This window comes from Henckelia pumila, chromosome 4, assembly GCF_033568475.1.
Source record: "Henckelia pumila isolate YLH828 chromosome 4, ASM3356847v2, whole genome shotgun sequence".
NCBI lineage: Eukaryota > Viridiplantae > Streptophyta > Magnoliopsida > Lamiales > Gesneriaceae > Henckelia > Henckelia pumila.
The window spans coordinates 116816845-116831067 of NC_133123.1; the positions used below are offsets into that span (position 1 = coordinate 116816845).

Here is a 14223-nt window from a genome sequence, read left to right on the forward strand (position 1 = left end):
TTGATATAAAAGCTGTTGGCGAAGAGAGACTGTTGCAGTTGAATGAGATAGAAGAGTTTCGTAATCATTCTTACGAAAATGCCAAGCTCTACAAAGAACAGACCAAAAAGTGGCATGACAAAATATTATTGAGGAGAGAATTCGAGCCTGGACAACATGTATTATTATTTAATTCTCGTCTCAGATTATTTCCAGGTAAGTTGAAATCGAGATGGTCTGGTCCGTTCATCGTGATGAAAGTGCATCCTTATGGAGTCATTGAACTGAGTTGTCATGATGGACAGACCTTTCAAGTCAATGGGCAGAGGTTGAAACATTATTTTGGCAATGAAGTGCGGAACATTCAGAAAGTTGCATTGATCAAGCATGCGTAAAAGCATCCGAAAAGTCGGGCTGACTAAGTTAAACCAAGCGCTCTTTGGGAGGCAACCCAAATTTTAATTTTGTTTAATTTTTATTTTTCTTTTTAGTAATTTTATTTCTTTCACTTATTTTATTTCTTCTACTAATTTTGGTCCTAATTGATAGTTTAATTGCAGGTACTATTCTTAACAAAATCACATTTTGGAGTATCAAATTCGAAGGTTTGGCGCACCAGCGCTGCCTTTAAGGCGCTCCAGCGCTGGTCTGTGGATCAGGAAAATAAAATTTTGCGAAGTTTTAGCACTCCAGCGCTACCATCCAGGCGCCCCAGCGCTCTCTTTCAGGCGCTCCAGCGCGATTCTGGTGCTTGAAAAAAAATTCAGATGCGAAGTTTTAGCGCTCCAGCGCTGCATATCAAGTGCTCCAGTGCTGTCTCATAAAAAAATCGGGCGTCCCAGCGCCACTTATCAAGAGCTCCAGCGCTACTGCGGGTTCTTTGAAAAATAAAAATGGGATCTCAGAAATTAGTCGCATCTTCTCCTGTTCTTTCTTTCATCTCCACGTCGTATTCCCACATCCACACCTAAATTCTAACCTAGATTTTCCCCATCTCTGAAAACTCCATCAACATCATCACGTTGTTCTATATACTACTTCATAGCATCAAATTTTCTGTTCGGTCGTCCAATTCCCAAAAATTTTCACAGCTAGGGTTCTTCGAGAAAAGGGGGCTTAGAACCATCTTCGTATGTAGCAGCGGTTTATTCGAATTCAAGGCATGGAGGAGTGTTTGTGTTCTATATCTGCTGGAATCGTTTCTATCAGCCGAGGTACTTTGAAATTTTTTTTTTGCCACTTGGTGTTTGAGATTTCGGTAGGGGTGTTGAATTGGGATGGATTCGTGTTTGCTTGTTAATTAAATGCATTTGTTATTCTAGAATTGAGTATAAGAAGTTGTTGTGGGAGATTTGTGAATTGTGCGTGTATTTTGGGTTGAAAGAAATTGTATTGTTGGTAGGGATGACAATTTCCTCCGAACCCGATGGGGAACCAGATATCCGACCCGAACGGAGGAGGGTATGGAGGCATTTTTTGGACCCGATTAAATAAATGGGTAAATGGGTATGAGAATCTCGTAAATGGGGATAGAGGAGGATGTAGTGGTATCCTACCCATACCCGACCCGATACCCGATTATATATATATATATATATACATACACATATTAATTTAAATTATATAAATGCTAATTTAATTTTTTTTTGAATTATGTTAGTTGGATGAAATAATAAAATTATTAATATAAAACTAATGCTATTTTTTAGAAGTTTTATTTTTTATATAAGTCTTTGGTTGTAAATTTTCTTCGGTGTTTTATTTTTTTATTATCTTAAAAATTTTAATATAAAAATCTAGTAAATAAATATAATTTTATCAAATAATTAAAATTTTAAAAAAATTATTTTTATGGAGTATATACAATAAATGGTTATATGGGTAGGGTATGAATATCCGATCATCCGACGGGTATGGGGATGGAGATGAAATTAAATATCCGATGGGTATGGGTATGGGTATGGGTATGGGGATGGAGGCACGATATCCTACCCATACCCGACCCATTGCCATTCCTAATTGTTGGAGTGGTTAATTTGTGGTATATTGTGTTGCTTAGTCGGGGATTTCACGAGTTTTTTGGAGGTGTTGAATTGTTGTTGAATTGTTGTTTGGTTGAGTTGTGATTGAAGTATTGTTTTTGGAATGAAGATGCCGCTAAAAACTATACTTTGATGGTGAATAAAACATGGTTCGAGAAAGGGGATTCGATCCTAAAGCCGGTTTGGCTTTGTTTGATGTAAGGAGGGGAGCGTATGCTTGAGGTTGGGTTGAATTTGTTAAACAACCCTCTGATGCCGTTATTTCTTTAGTTCGAGAATTTTATGTTAATCTGAAAGTCAAACATGAAGTATTTCATGTACTTATGCGAGGGCAGAAGGTGGCTTTTGATGGGGCTACCATTAATACACTCTATGGTATTCCTTCTTTTGAAGAGGATGAGTATTCGGAGTTTATCGCAGGTGAAGTGTATTACGATGATATAATTGCAACTCTTTGTGAAGAAGGGCCTCAGTGGAAAATGAAGGAGAATGACATGGTGCTTTTTCCTTTTGGGAAAATGAAACAAGATGCGAGGTCTTGGTTCATGCTTATAGCCGCTCATGTGTTTCCCATCGGACACACTTCTGAGGTGACGAAGAAACGGGATGCCCTTACTTACAGTATTGTCATAGGGAAGACGATTAATTTGGGAAATATCATTTGGGATTCTATTCTTGCGGCGGTTAAGGGCACCACTACTGGCACATTGTCGCATCCTTCTCTGATCATGGACCTTTGTGCACATCTAGAGTTACTTGGAGCGCGGATAAAGAGCTTTTCAAAGTACAAGGACCTATTACAAGTACCACTCGGGAAAATGTCCCACCACCTCCTCTACCAGCAGCACCTTAGGACCGTCCCGCCAGTAGCAGCCAGCCACCACTTCCCCATCTACCACTTCCGGGAGCTGACATGTCTTCCAATGAGTGTTTGACATGTTTGGAGCAGCGGATGGAGAGCCATTGTCGCAGGACTGATATGTTTATGGATTACATGGTGGATTTTACAATGAGCCTAGCCCGGTGTTTTCCCAGCTTCGGTGATGATCAGTCGTTTCCTCCACCACCTACTTGGCCACCACAGGGTGACGACATGGACGGTCATTGTCGTTGGTATGTGTATTCTCCTTTTTCTTATCGATATATTGCACATTGAGGACAATGAACATATCTAGGTTTGGGGGGTGTTGAATTGTTTTGGATGAATTGGCTGTTGATTTGTTTTGTCTGTTGAAGTTGGTGTATTGAATTTATGATGGTTTGAGAGTCTCACTGAATTTTGTCACAAGTTCTTGCTTGTGTTTTATTTTTCATAGTTCGTATTGTGTTTTTAGTTCGTTTAAGTGTTTGTGTCCTTATGTTAGTTTTATTTTTTGTTTGAGTGTTTGTTTCTTTTTAAAAAAAGGTGACAATTAGAAAAGAAAAAGAAAAATGGCCTATGATGATGAGTTGGAAAAAGAAAAAGAGAGTATAATCTAATGTTGGCGACATTGTATCTTGAGTTCTCACATTTTATGCATTATAGCCTTGAATGTCGATACTCCTGATAATTAAAAAAAATTATGTGGATTTTGTAAAAAAGATTAGATTATTTGATCTTTAACTTTGGTGATGCACACTTGAGATTTAGGTAGATTTTTGCAAACAGGGAAATGATTTAGGCAATTTTTGTTATTGAGTCTGCAAGCCTTTTAATTGTTAGCCTTTCTTTGGTAGCCTTGAATTGAAAAATCCAAAACCCAAAATGAAAGCTGAAAAAAAATCCAAAGAAATGAAAAAGAAAAAGATGGAGAAAGTAAGGGTGAGGGAGATATTAAAATAAAATGGATTGAAATCCTAATCTAAAGAAAATGCAAAAAAATGTAGAATGTATGGAATAGAGGAGTCAGAGAAATATCTGACAGCGCATTGAAATTGATAAACCTAGCCTACTCAATACTACAGAAATTTAAAATGTCCAATTCCCTTTGCCTGAATCTTGATATATGTTTACCTTGAAAATATATTGGATACTTGTCTCCTATAACATGTACTTGAGCCTAAAAAACTACCTAATAAGTCTTTTTGATCTTTGTGAGTAAGGGTTGAACTTGGTGGAGAGTGTGTTGAAACTAGAGGGCGGGGTTAATGACTCTTTGAGGCTTACTAGTTGCATGATTTGATCAAAAGTTAGGTGGGTAGACAAGATTGACTAATCACACATGCAAGAGAATTCTTGAGAAAATCAGCTACACGTGGATTAATTTTTGAATATTTGAGGCCGGATGGTTTATTAAAGATTTATTGTTTTCTTGTGTGCTTTCTAGTTTTTTGTTTGTTTAATTGTTTTGTTTTGTTCGGGACTAGCAAAAATTTAAGTTTGGGGGGATTTGATAAGTGCAATTTTTGCCTTATATTTTATATGAATTAGCTTGGTTTTTGTTAGGTATCGAGTGATATTATGCATTTTTCGTGTTGTTGTTTGAAGGAATTGGAGTGGAAACTATTATATTTGAATTAAAGGAGTCATAAAGTGAAAAAAGGTGAAGAAAAGAGTGGGAAAGAGGAAATGAAAATGCACAGACTGGCGCCCCAGCGCCACTTACCAAGCGCTCCAGCGCTATGCTGGTCTTCCGGGAAAGAAAAAAAGTCAAAGTTTAAGCGCTCCAACACCTTGTCTCTAGCGCTCCAGCGTTGTCTTGGAAAATTACGGGTGCCCCAGCGCCAAAAGAGAAGCGCTCCAGTGCTGCACTGCATCAATTTTTGGAAAGTTTTTAGACGGATTTTAAGGAGATTTCTTGACTTGATTGAGGATTTACGAGGGTTTAGAGACTTTTTCTGAGGAGAAGAACGGCTGGTGAGAGTTTTGGAGTGCAAAATACCTCAAGAACTCGGTACGAAGATGGAAGACGGAGTAGCTTTAATCTACTTCATTCTAGTTTCTCTTTAAAACTCTAATTTTTTAGTTTGATGGCTTTTTTGAAAAAACATGTGTTCTTTGATTTTTAATTGCGTTATGAACTAATTTCTTAGTCAAGAGGTAGACGGATCTTGTCTGAAACCTATGATATGGATATTTTGATTTATAAATTTGAATTCTTCACGCAGTTTATTTGTGTTTCCTGATTTTAATGTCTTCAATTTACTGGTCATAGAGTGAATGATATATTATTTAGAATCTATCACTCGAGAGATGAGATTTTGAATACAACATAGGAAAATACATCTTTGGTGTTTATATTGTTCGAGAGACATATAATTAATAGAAGTCCCTAGAAGAATCACTGTGTCATTTACCGGGTTTAATAGTTGAACTTATATAGAGATAGTGAGTTTGCTATTGAATACGAATTTCTGCTTTAACACTTGAGAGAGGTAGTAGAAAACAATAGAAATTCTTGACTAATGAACTAAAAGAATTTGTAATTAAAAAATCATTAGAAATAAATTGTGATGGACAGTCAAGTGAAGTCTAACCTCTAGCATTCATCTCCTATTGAATTTTCATCTTTCGAACTTCTCGTTAATTAATTTTATTTCTTGCAAATTTTAGTTTATTAAACTCAAACCATCTTCATAGCTCTACATAGAATTAGGAATTGATTAGTTGCAAATATTTAATATAATATCATTTTATTCATTCTCTGTGAGATCGACTTGGATTCATTTTCTATATTAAAACTTGACACCGTACGCTTGCAACCGAAAAACACGCAACACTTCTACAAGAAGAGGTGTTTTTTGAACAACCCCCTGGATTTCAAAGTCAAGCTTAACCAGACCAAGTGTTCAAGCTGGATAAAGCTCTTTATGGGCTAAAACAAGCTCCACGATCTTGGTATACACTTTCACTCTTTCTTATTGATCATGGTTTTGTTATTGATTCTGTGGATAAAATTCTATTTAAGTTTTTTAACGGTGATCATACTTTATTAGTACAAATATATGTTGATGGTATTATATTTGGGTCAACTAACCCCAAATTGTGCTAGAAGTTTTCCAAGATGATGCAGGATAAATTCGAAATGAGTATGATGGGAGAATTAAAATTCTTTCTGGGATTACAAGTCAGACAGATGGACAAAGGAATATTCATAAATCAGGTCAAATACACAAAAAAACTTGTGAAGAAGTTTGGAATGGAGAATTGTTCTGCTGCTAGTACTCCAATAGTGCTTCAATCAAACTAGATTAGGATGAAGCTGGAACTTCAGTAGATCAAACTCTATTCAGAGGCCTTATAGGATCATTACTCTACTTGACAGCAAACAGACCAGATATTATGTTCTCAGTTGGTCTGTGTGCAAGATTTCAATCTGACCCAAAGCAATCTCACTTCGTTGCTGCCAAAAAGATTCTGAAATATCTAAAAGGCTCTCAGAATGTTGGTCTGTGGTATCCAAAAGATTCAAGCTTCAATCTTATAGGATATTCAGATGCAAATTATGTTGGATGCAGGATTGATCGTAATAGCACAAATGGAACATGTCAATATCTCGGAGATAGGCTAATATATTGGTTCAATAAGAAACAAACTTCTATTGATATATCTACAGCTGAATCAGAATACTTAGCCACAAGAAGTTGCTGTGCACAATTGCTCTGGATTCAACAACAACTCAGGTATTATGGTGTTGATTTATCTGATGCACCTATCTACTGTGACAACACAAGTGCAATTGCAATCACTTACAACCCTTTACTACATTCTATAACAAAGCACATTGACATTCGTCATCATTTCATCCGGGATCATGTTCAAAAGAAAGATGTTCGTTTGGAATACATCTCAACTGATCTGCAACTTGCAGATATCTTTACAAAGCTATTACCCGATGCTAAGTTCTCTTACTTTAGAAATGTTCTTGGCTTAATTGATATTGATTAAATATGCTTATTTTTAGGGGGAACTTGTTTATTTTCAACTTATTTGTCATGAACTTATCAGATTTGAACTTATCTGCATACCTAAACTCATATGAATTAAATTTATCTATATTACGCATATTTAAATTCATTTGTCTAAAGTCTATTTGTTAAAAACTTATATGTTTTACGTCTTTTAATCTTCATGCTTACTTATCTTAACGCATACACTACTTTGTGCATACTCTCATATTTGATCTGTGATTTCACATACTCAGAAACAAAAGGTAAGCAAAATACTTTTTATTTCATAAAAATAAAACTTTTACATTCTTCGAGAATCACACATTCGCTTCCTCAAATTTACATCCCTTTTCCACTTAATCAGCCACTCTCTGAGTGGTGGATCAATGTCTTGAACATAAACTTGCCTGCATTAAGCAGATGAGTGAGCATCTCCTCCTTTTTACGAAGAAGCAGAAAGAGAAGACCTTATGAGGAGAAGACGGACTCATCGTTTTTGAACCCTAGGAGGTCCCTATACTTTTCACTCTTGTATGAGAGCTCCCTTGCCTGATGGTACTTGCGTATCTCCTCGATCTTGAACCATGTTCTAATCGTCACCTTTAGGAAAAACTCTTGCATCTCGTTCTGTTGCTCTTCCATGCTTTGATCCGAGTTATTCATGCTTATCTGTTTTCTCTTGTGTGAAAAAGATAATCAGAAAATTGATTCAATAATTTTATTTATAGACGAATTTTTGACGTTTTGTATCCCCGAGGCAGAATAAAATATTATTTATTTTTCCACGTAATAAGTACAGCCACTTTACGCCGTATTTTTTTGAAATTTAAAATTGATTACGTCATTTATCCACGTATTTGGGCTTAATCCACAAAATTTAATCACCTTCTTCTTCATTTACTAACACACTGAGCCCTAAGATTTTCTCCGCAAAAGAACAAATTTACTCCTGTTTGTTTCTCTTTTAAATTGCAGGAAAAATTCCTTCGATTACCCAGAATGTTCTTCTCATTGATTTCCACATTGTGTATGACCTCTATGATCAAGGAATGGTGAAAATGTTTCGCACCATAGAAGATTCTGGGTTGAGGAAATTCTTGGAAGGCCGGAAAGTCATTTACAAACAGGTCATTCCAAAGTTCTTTCAGAAGACCAAGCTCGAAGATCAAGTTATCTCCACTTCTCTTGGTGGAGAGTTCGTGATGATTACATCTGACTTATTTGCTTTCTCCTTCGATCTGCCCAGACAGGGGATGATATTTCTCAGAGATTTCTGCAGAATTGAAGGATCAGATGAAACTAATGTATTCTCTGACAAACAAACCAGTTAAAATACCATGCAAGACGAAGGAACTCAAGATGGAGTTCAGGCTGTTGCGTGATATTATGTTCAAGTCTCTTCTGGCCAAAGCAGGTTCTTTCGATGTAATTACATATGAAAAAATTGAGGTTATGATTGCTATTTCTTCTGGGATTATGGTGAATTGGTCAGCTGTTCTGTTTGATATATTTTCGGCTATGATCACTACCCCAACAGTCCAATCCTAGGGATTTGCAATTCAAATTGGGGAAATCATGAATAATGTTAATGTTCATCTAGGTCCTTACCTGACAAGACATTGAATGAGAGACCAATTGAGGTGTACCAAGCTAAGAAATTGATCGTATTTAAACATGGTACACCCAATCCAGATGAGATTGAGGACTTTACTATTCCAGATGAATCAAAGCCACTCACCATTCAAGACTCAAAATCATCCTTCTGCAAGCCTACCACAGCTAAAAAGCCCTCTGTTCCAAATAAGAAATCACTGAAGAGGCACCTGATAGTTGAATCTACAGAATCAAAAGAGTTCTTGTTAGATAAAGTGACTCTGGCTGAAATCGTGACTGATCCTCCACCAAAGAAGAAGAGATCTCTTAGACCTCCTCCTCGAGCTCCCACAGCAATTCAAACAGCACCACTTTCAACACTGCATCTGTCATTAGTAGAAAGTATTGTTCCTCCCATGACTCAGATGAATATCACAGTACTTCGGGTTGGATTTTCGAAAGAGACTAATTGACCTAGCCGCTCAATAGATCATCCAGAGTGCAGAATAAAAGATGAAGTTGTTTGACAGATGGGTATTTCATCAGACCAAAATCATTTCTCAAGCATCAAGTCTTTGAAGATGTTGTGAAACGACCCTTCCTCAATAAATTTCTTTATTTTATGCAACATATACGATCATACATATATGCAACTATACTTAAAATATATTTTCACAAAATTTAATACATAATAAAAAATCAATTGCATGTCAAAAATTTAAATACTCGAACAGATTAAAATCCATGCAAATGACTAGAAATGGTAAACATGTGTGGAAAATAAATCATTGCATAAAATATCACAACATAAACTAAATAAACTAAACCATGAGCTGGTGATGAAACTTAAAAGTTTTAATTATTTATATGTTAAAATTTGTGTTTTAAAATTAAAGTTTCATTAAAATTATGAAGTTGTATTATTTTAGTTTTATGTGTTTATATTTAAATGTTTTACTAAAAATGTTGTATTTTACAGTTTATGCAGGTTTGGTAAAAATAAAATTACTCAATCTACAGAGGTCATATTGGAGTAATCTCAAATCCTGTAGAATCACAAAAGAGGCATCTTCTATAAGACAAGAAATTCCAAAAATCTCATTAAGATGATCAAAATGATCAAAAATAAAAAAGGAGACAGATTTACTTTTACTATGACAAGCTTGTAGTAAAAATATCATAACTATTTCACCATTTACCCAAAAGAGGTGAATTATATGTCCAAACACATTTACACAAAATTTTCTAAGTGTTTTATTTTGAGTGTGAGGTCTGAAATTGGTGGTCTAGGACATCAAACATGCCAATTAAAGTTGGGTCAAGGTATTGACATTCAAAGAGACAAGCATCCACCAACTTTACTATTCAACATTTAATGAGTCTTAGACTCTTGCTCTCATTTGACCTATAAATAGATGTGTTGTATAAGCTTTGTAGTGTGCAAAAATGTAGAGAAATTTCTCACTTGTAAAATAAATATTGTGTGTGTAAGAATAAGAGTTTGAGTGTGCATATTTCTTCAAGTTTAAGTATGAAATTTCTTTTATCCTTACTCTTGAGTCTTATGTTCATGGCAAGCTAAATCCTTTTATGTCAAGGTGAAAAAGTTTCATTGTTGGTCAAGTAAGATTGTTTATATTTTATATATTCCTCCTTTTTCTATTTTTATTTTGTTTTACTAATTGATCTTTATTTTTAGGTATAATTTAGATGATTTATTGTTATTTATTTACATCAAATACTTGGTACCTTAAATGTGGTTACCTTGATTTGTTATCTAATATGATACAATAAATACTACAATAATTATATAATATAAATATATGTATCAATTTATAATAAAGTCATATATATTATTTAGACAATAGCGTGGCTCTGTTTGTTATTCTAAATAACATATTGTGATTTGATCAAAAATTTACTTTCTTGAAATTAACATTTACTTTTTCGCATCTAACATTTACTTTTCCGCAACTAACATTTACTTTTCTCGCATCTAACATAAAAAAAAGTTCATATATTTTATTTAGACAATAACGTGGCTCTGCCGGTTGTTCTAAATGAAATATTGTGATTTGATCTAACCATGTATTAAATATCGGTTAATCTGATATTTATATAGTGGAAACTATATTATATGATATATTTGTTTAAATATTTAATTGTTCTTTTATGTTTATTCTTATATTAGTTTCTTTTATTTATGTTTGTTAAGCAATCTTAAATAAACCAACAATAAACCTTTGAAGCCTTGAAAATTTTATAATTTGTGTATTTGAAGTTTTATAATAATGTTTTCATCTATAATATATCATTGCTAAAATTAAACTTACAACATCCTCTCCGTGGATCGATCTCGTACTCACGAGTATATTATTTGTAGACAACCTACACTTGAGTGAATTACAATTTAAGTTGTAGCAAGTTTTTGGCGCCGTTGTCGGGGAGGTATAAATTAAGTTTAATTTTTTCTATTTATGTTATTTATGTAAATAGTATATTGTTTTTAATTGTATGATTGTTTGGAGTCGTAAACAAAGTCGTAGACTTGTTCGAGTATCTGAAAATATTTTAAACATGTAGGATAATTCTAATAATAAAGATTATGATTATTATAATAGGGAGTTGATATTTACACTCCATTTTGTGTTATTTACACTCCACTTCATGTGTGAAGTGGAGTGAAAATTTATTCTCAAATGGAGTGCAAAAAAAAAATGGAGTGTAAATATCAACTCCCATAATAATAATAATAATAATAATAATAATAATAATAATAATAATAATAATAATAATAATAATAATAATAATAATAATCAAGAACATGAACAACCAAGAATATTTAGACACCATATGAATCCAATAAGAACTAGTACACCATCTTGTTTAGTTTTTCCTCCTGATGCATCTAATTTCAATTTTAAACCTCAAATCATTCAACTTTTACCAAATTTTCATGGCTTAGATTCTGAAAATCCATATTTGCATTTAAGGGAATTTGAGGAGGTTTGCAACACTTATAATGATCAAAATTGTAGCATGGATATTGTTCGATTAAACTTTTTCCCTTTTTCTTTCAAATATAAAGCTAAAACATGGTTGCAAAATTTGAGATCAAGTTCAATAAGATCATGGGAAGAAATGCAACAACAATTTCTAAAAAAGTTTTTTCCTTCCATAGAACAAACTCTTTTAAAAGACAAATTACAACTTTTTCTCAAAAACAAAGGGAAACATTTTATCAATGTTGGGATAGATATAAAGAGTTACTTAATACATGCCCACATCATGGTTTTGAAATATGGAGGATAGTTTCTCACTTTTATGAAAGTTTAATACCTAAAGATATGCAAATGATAGAATTCAAGTGTAATGGAACTTTTGAAGATAAAACCCCAAATGAAGCTATGGAATCTTTGGAGTCATTAGCAGAAAATGCTCAAAATTGGGATAATATAGGCTCAATTAAACCACCAAGTAAAACCAATAATTCAACAAATGAGGTTGGTATTTATCATCTTAAAGATGATGTAGATATTCAAGCCAAACTTGCATTTTAGCAAGAAAAATCGAGTCATTAGAAAAAAAAAAGAGTGATCAATTAAAAAGTGTTCAAGAAATTGTTTGTCATATATGTGATACACATGATCATCTTACAAAAAAATTGTCCTACTTTGCCTTCATTTAAAGAATGTCTCCATGAACAAGCCAATTATGTTAACAATTTTTAAAAACCAACATTAGATCCTTTTTCACAAACATATAATTCTGGTTGGAGAAACCATCCTAATTTTAGTTGGAGGAACGATACTAATGCACAACCTTCACAGCAACGTTCAAAATAATCAAAATCATCAAGGTTATTATCCTTATATCCCACCTCCAAGAAAACATTTTGAAGATGAAATTCATGCATACATTCAAAAGCAAGAGTCTATAAATATTCAAAACATTCAATCTATGAATGATTTGAAAGAAACTCTTGCAAAATTTGCATCTGCACTTAATATTCATGAAAAAAGAAAATTTTCATCTCAACCACAACCTATTCCTAAAAATAAAAATCAAGATAAGTTTGATCAAGTAAAATCTGTTATTACTCTTAGAAGTGGAAAAATAGTTAATGATCCATATCGTGATGAAAACAAAGAACAATTAAACTCAAAGAGTAAGGATTCAAATCCTGATACTTTTGAGAAAGATGATGCTTTGGGTCCTAAAAATAAAAATGTTAATGATAAATTATCTGAAGTAATATGTGAGTCAAATAAACATGTTCTTTTTCCACATGAATTAGTAAATAACAAAAAACAAAAAAAATGATTCTGATATTTATGAAGTTTTTAAACAATTAAAAATAAATATTCAATTATTAGATGCTATTAAACAAGAACCTTCTTATGCAAAATTTTTAAAAGATTTATGTACTGTGAAAAGACAATTGCATGTAAAGAAGAAAACATTCTTAATAGAACATGTAAGTTCTATTATTAAAAATAATTCTACCTTGAAATATAAAGATCCTGGTTGTCCAACAATTTCATGTATTATTGGAAAAAATAAAATTAAAAAAGCTTTGTTAGATTTGGGAGCAAGAGTGAATTTACTTCCTTATTCATTTTATGAAAAATTTAAGTTGGGAGAATTAAAACCTACACCTGTTACTCTTTTACTAGTCGATAGGTCAATCAAAATACCTAGAGGTATTGTAGAAGATGTGTTAGTTCAAGTCGATAAATTCATTTATCCTGTGGATTTTATTGTCTTGGATACACAACTAATAGAAGTACATAATGAAATTCCAGTAATATTAGGACGTCCATTTCTCGCAACTTCAAATGCTTTAATTAATTGTCAAAATGGAATAATGAAATTGTCTTTTGAAAATATGACTTTAGAACTTAATGTGTTCAATTTATGTAAACAACCAAGTTTAATGAAGATGAAGATGATAATGCAATAGAAACAATCGTGGAAGAAAATATACACCAAGAAAACATAAATCAACAATCTGAAGTTTGTTTAGTGGAAAGTTTTAATTCAAAAAATGTTTTTAAATCAAAGTTATTTTGTAAGGCCCGAAAATATTAAATTATCAATTATGGGATTTAAGAATTAAATTCCATATTATGGGCTAATATTGATTTGAGAAGTTATGGACATGATAGATTTAATTTCCGAGCCGAAAATATTTAATTTGAGAATTTACGGATTTTGTGAATTAAATTCCGAGAATTCTTAAATTAAAAGAATAAAGGATTTAAGATTAAATTCCATGTTTCGGGAATTAAAGAAGATTAATTTTGAAGATGAAACTCGATCAGGGACTGATTTGCAAATATCGAAGTTTGAAGGGATAAAGTGCAAAAGACCAAGATTATTTAATTAATCCGAATTTATTTAATTTTAATCCGAGTATGTTAATTTGAGAATATTTAGAGTTTTTATTTTAATTCTAATATTCTTAAATTATTTTGGATTGAAATTGAATTAAAAAGAAGGCCGAGGACTGAATTGCAATTAATGAAAACTTGAGGGACTAAATTGCAATATTGTTTGAAATTATCTAAATTGAAAATGGATTACTCAGCACACTTACGTGCAAGTAGAAAAGAAAGGAAGGGAAGGAGAACAGAGAAAGTCGACACTTCTCATTTCTTTTGATTTTGATTTGTTCAAAACCCCGTAACTTTTGATCCGATCGTCCGATTTCGATTCCGAAAAGAGTTCTGGAATCCTT

General features: G+C 33.0%; 1 non-coding gene across 1 annotated transcript; it reads right to left on the reverse strand.

Moving 5' to 3' along the window:
- Window positions 1-11667: 11667 nt before the first annotated feature.
- Window positions 11668-11778, reverse strand: LOC140870156 (small nucleolar RNA R71). Its single transcript, XR_012147132.1, has one exon. It is a non-coding gene; the product is annotated as a small nucleolar RNA R71 (small nucleolar RNA).
- Window positions 11779-14223: the final 2445 nt, after the last annotated feature.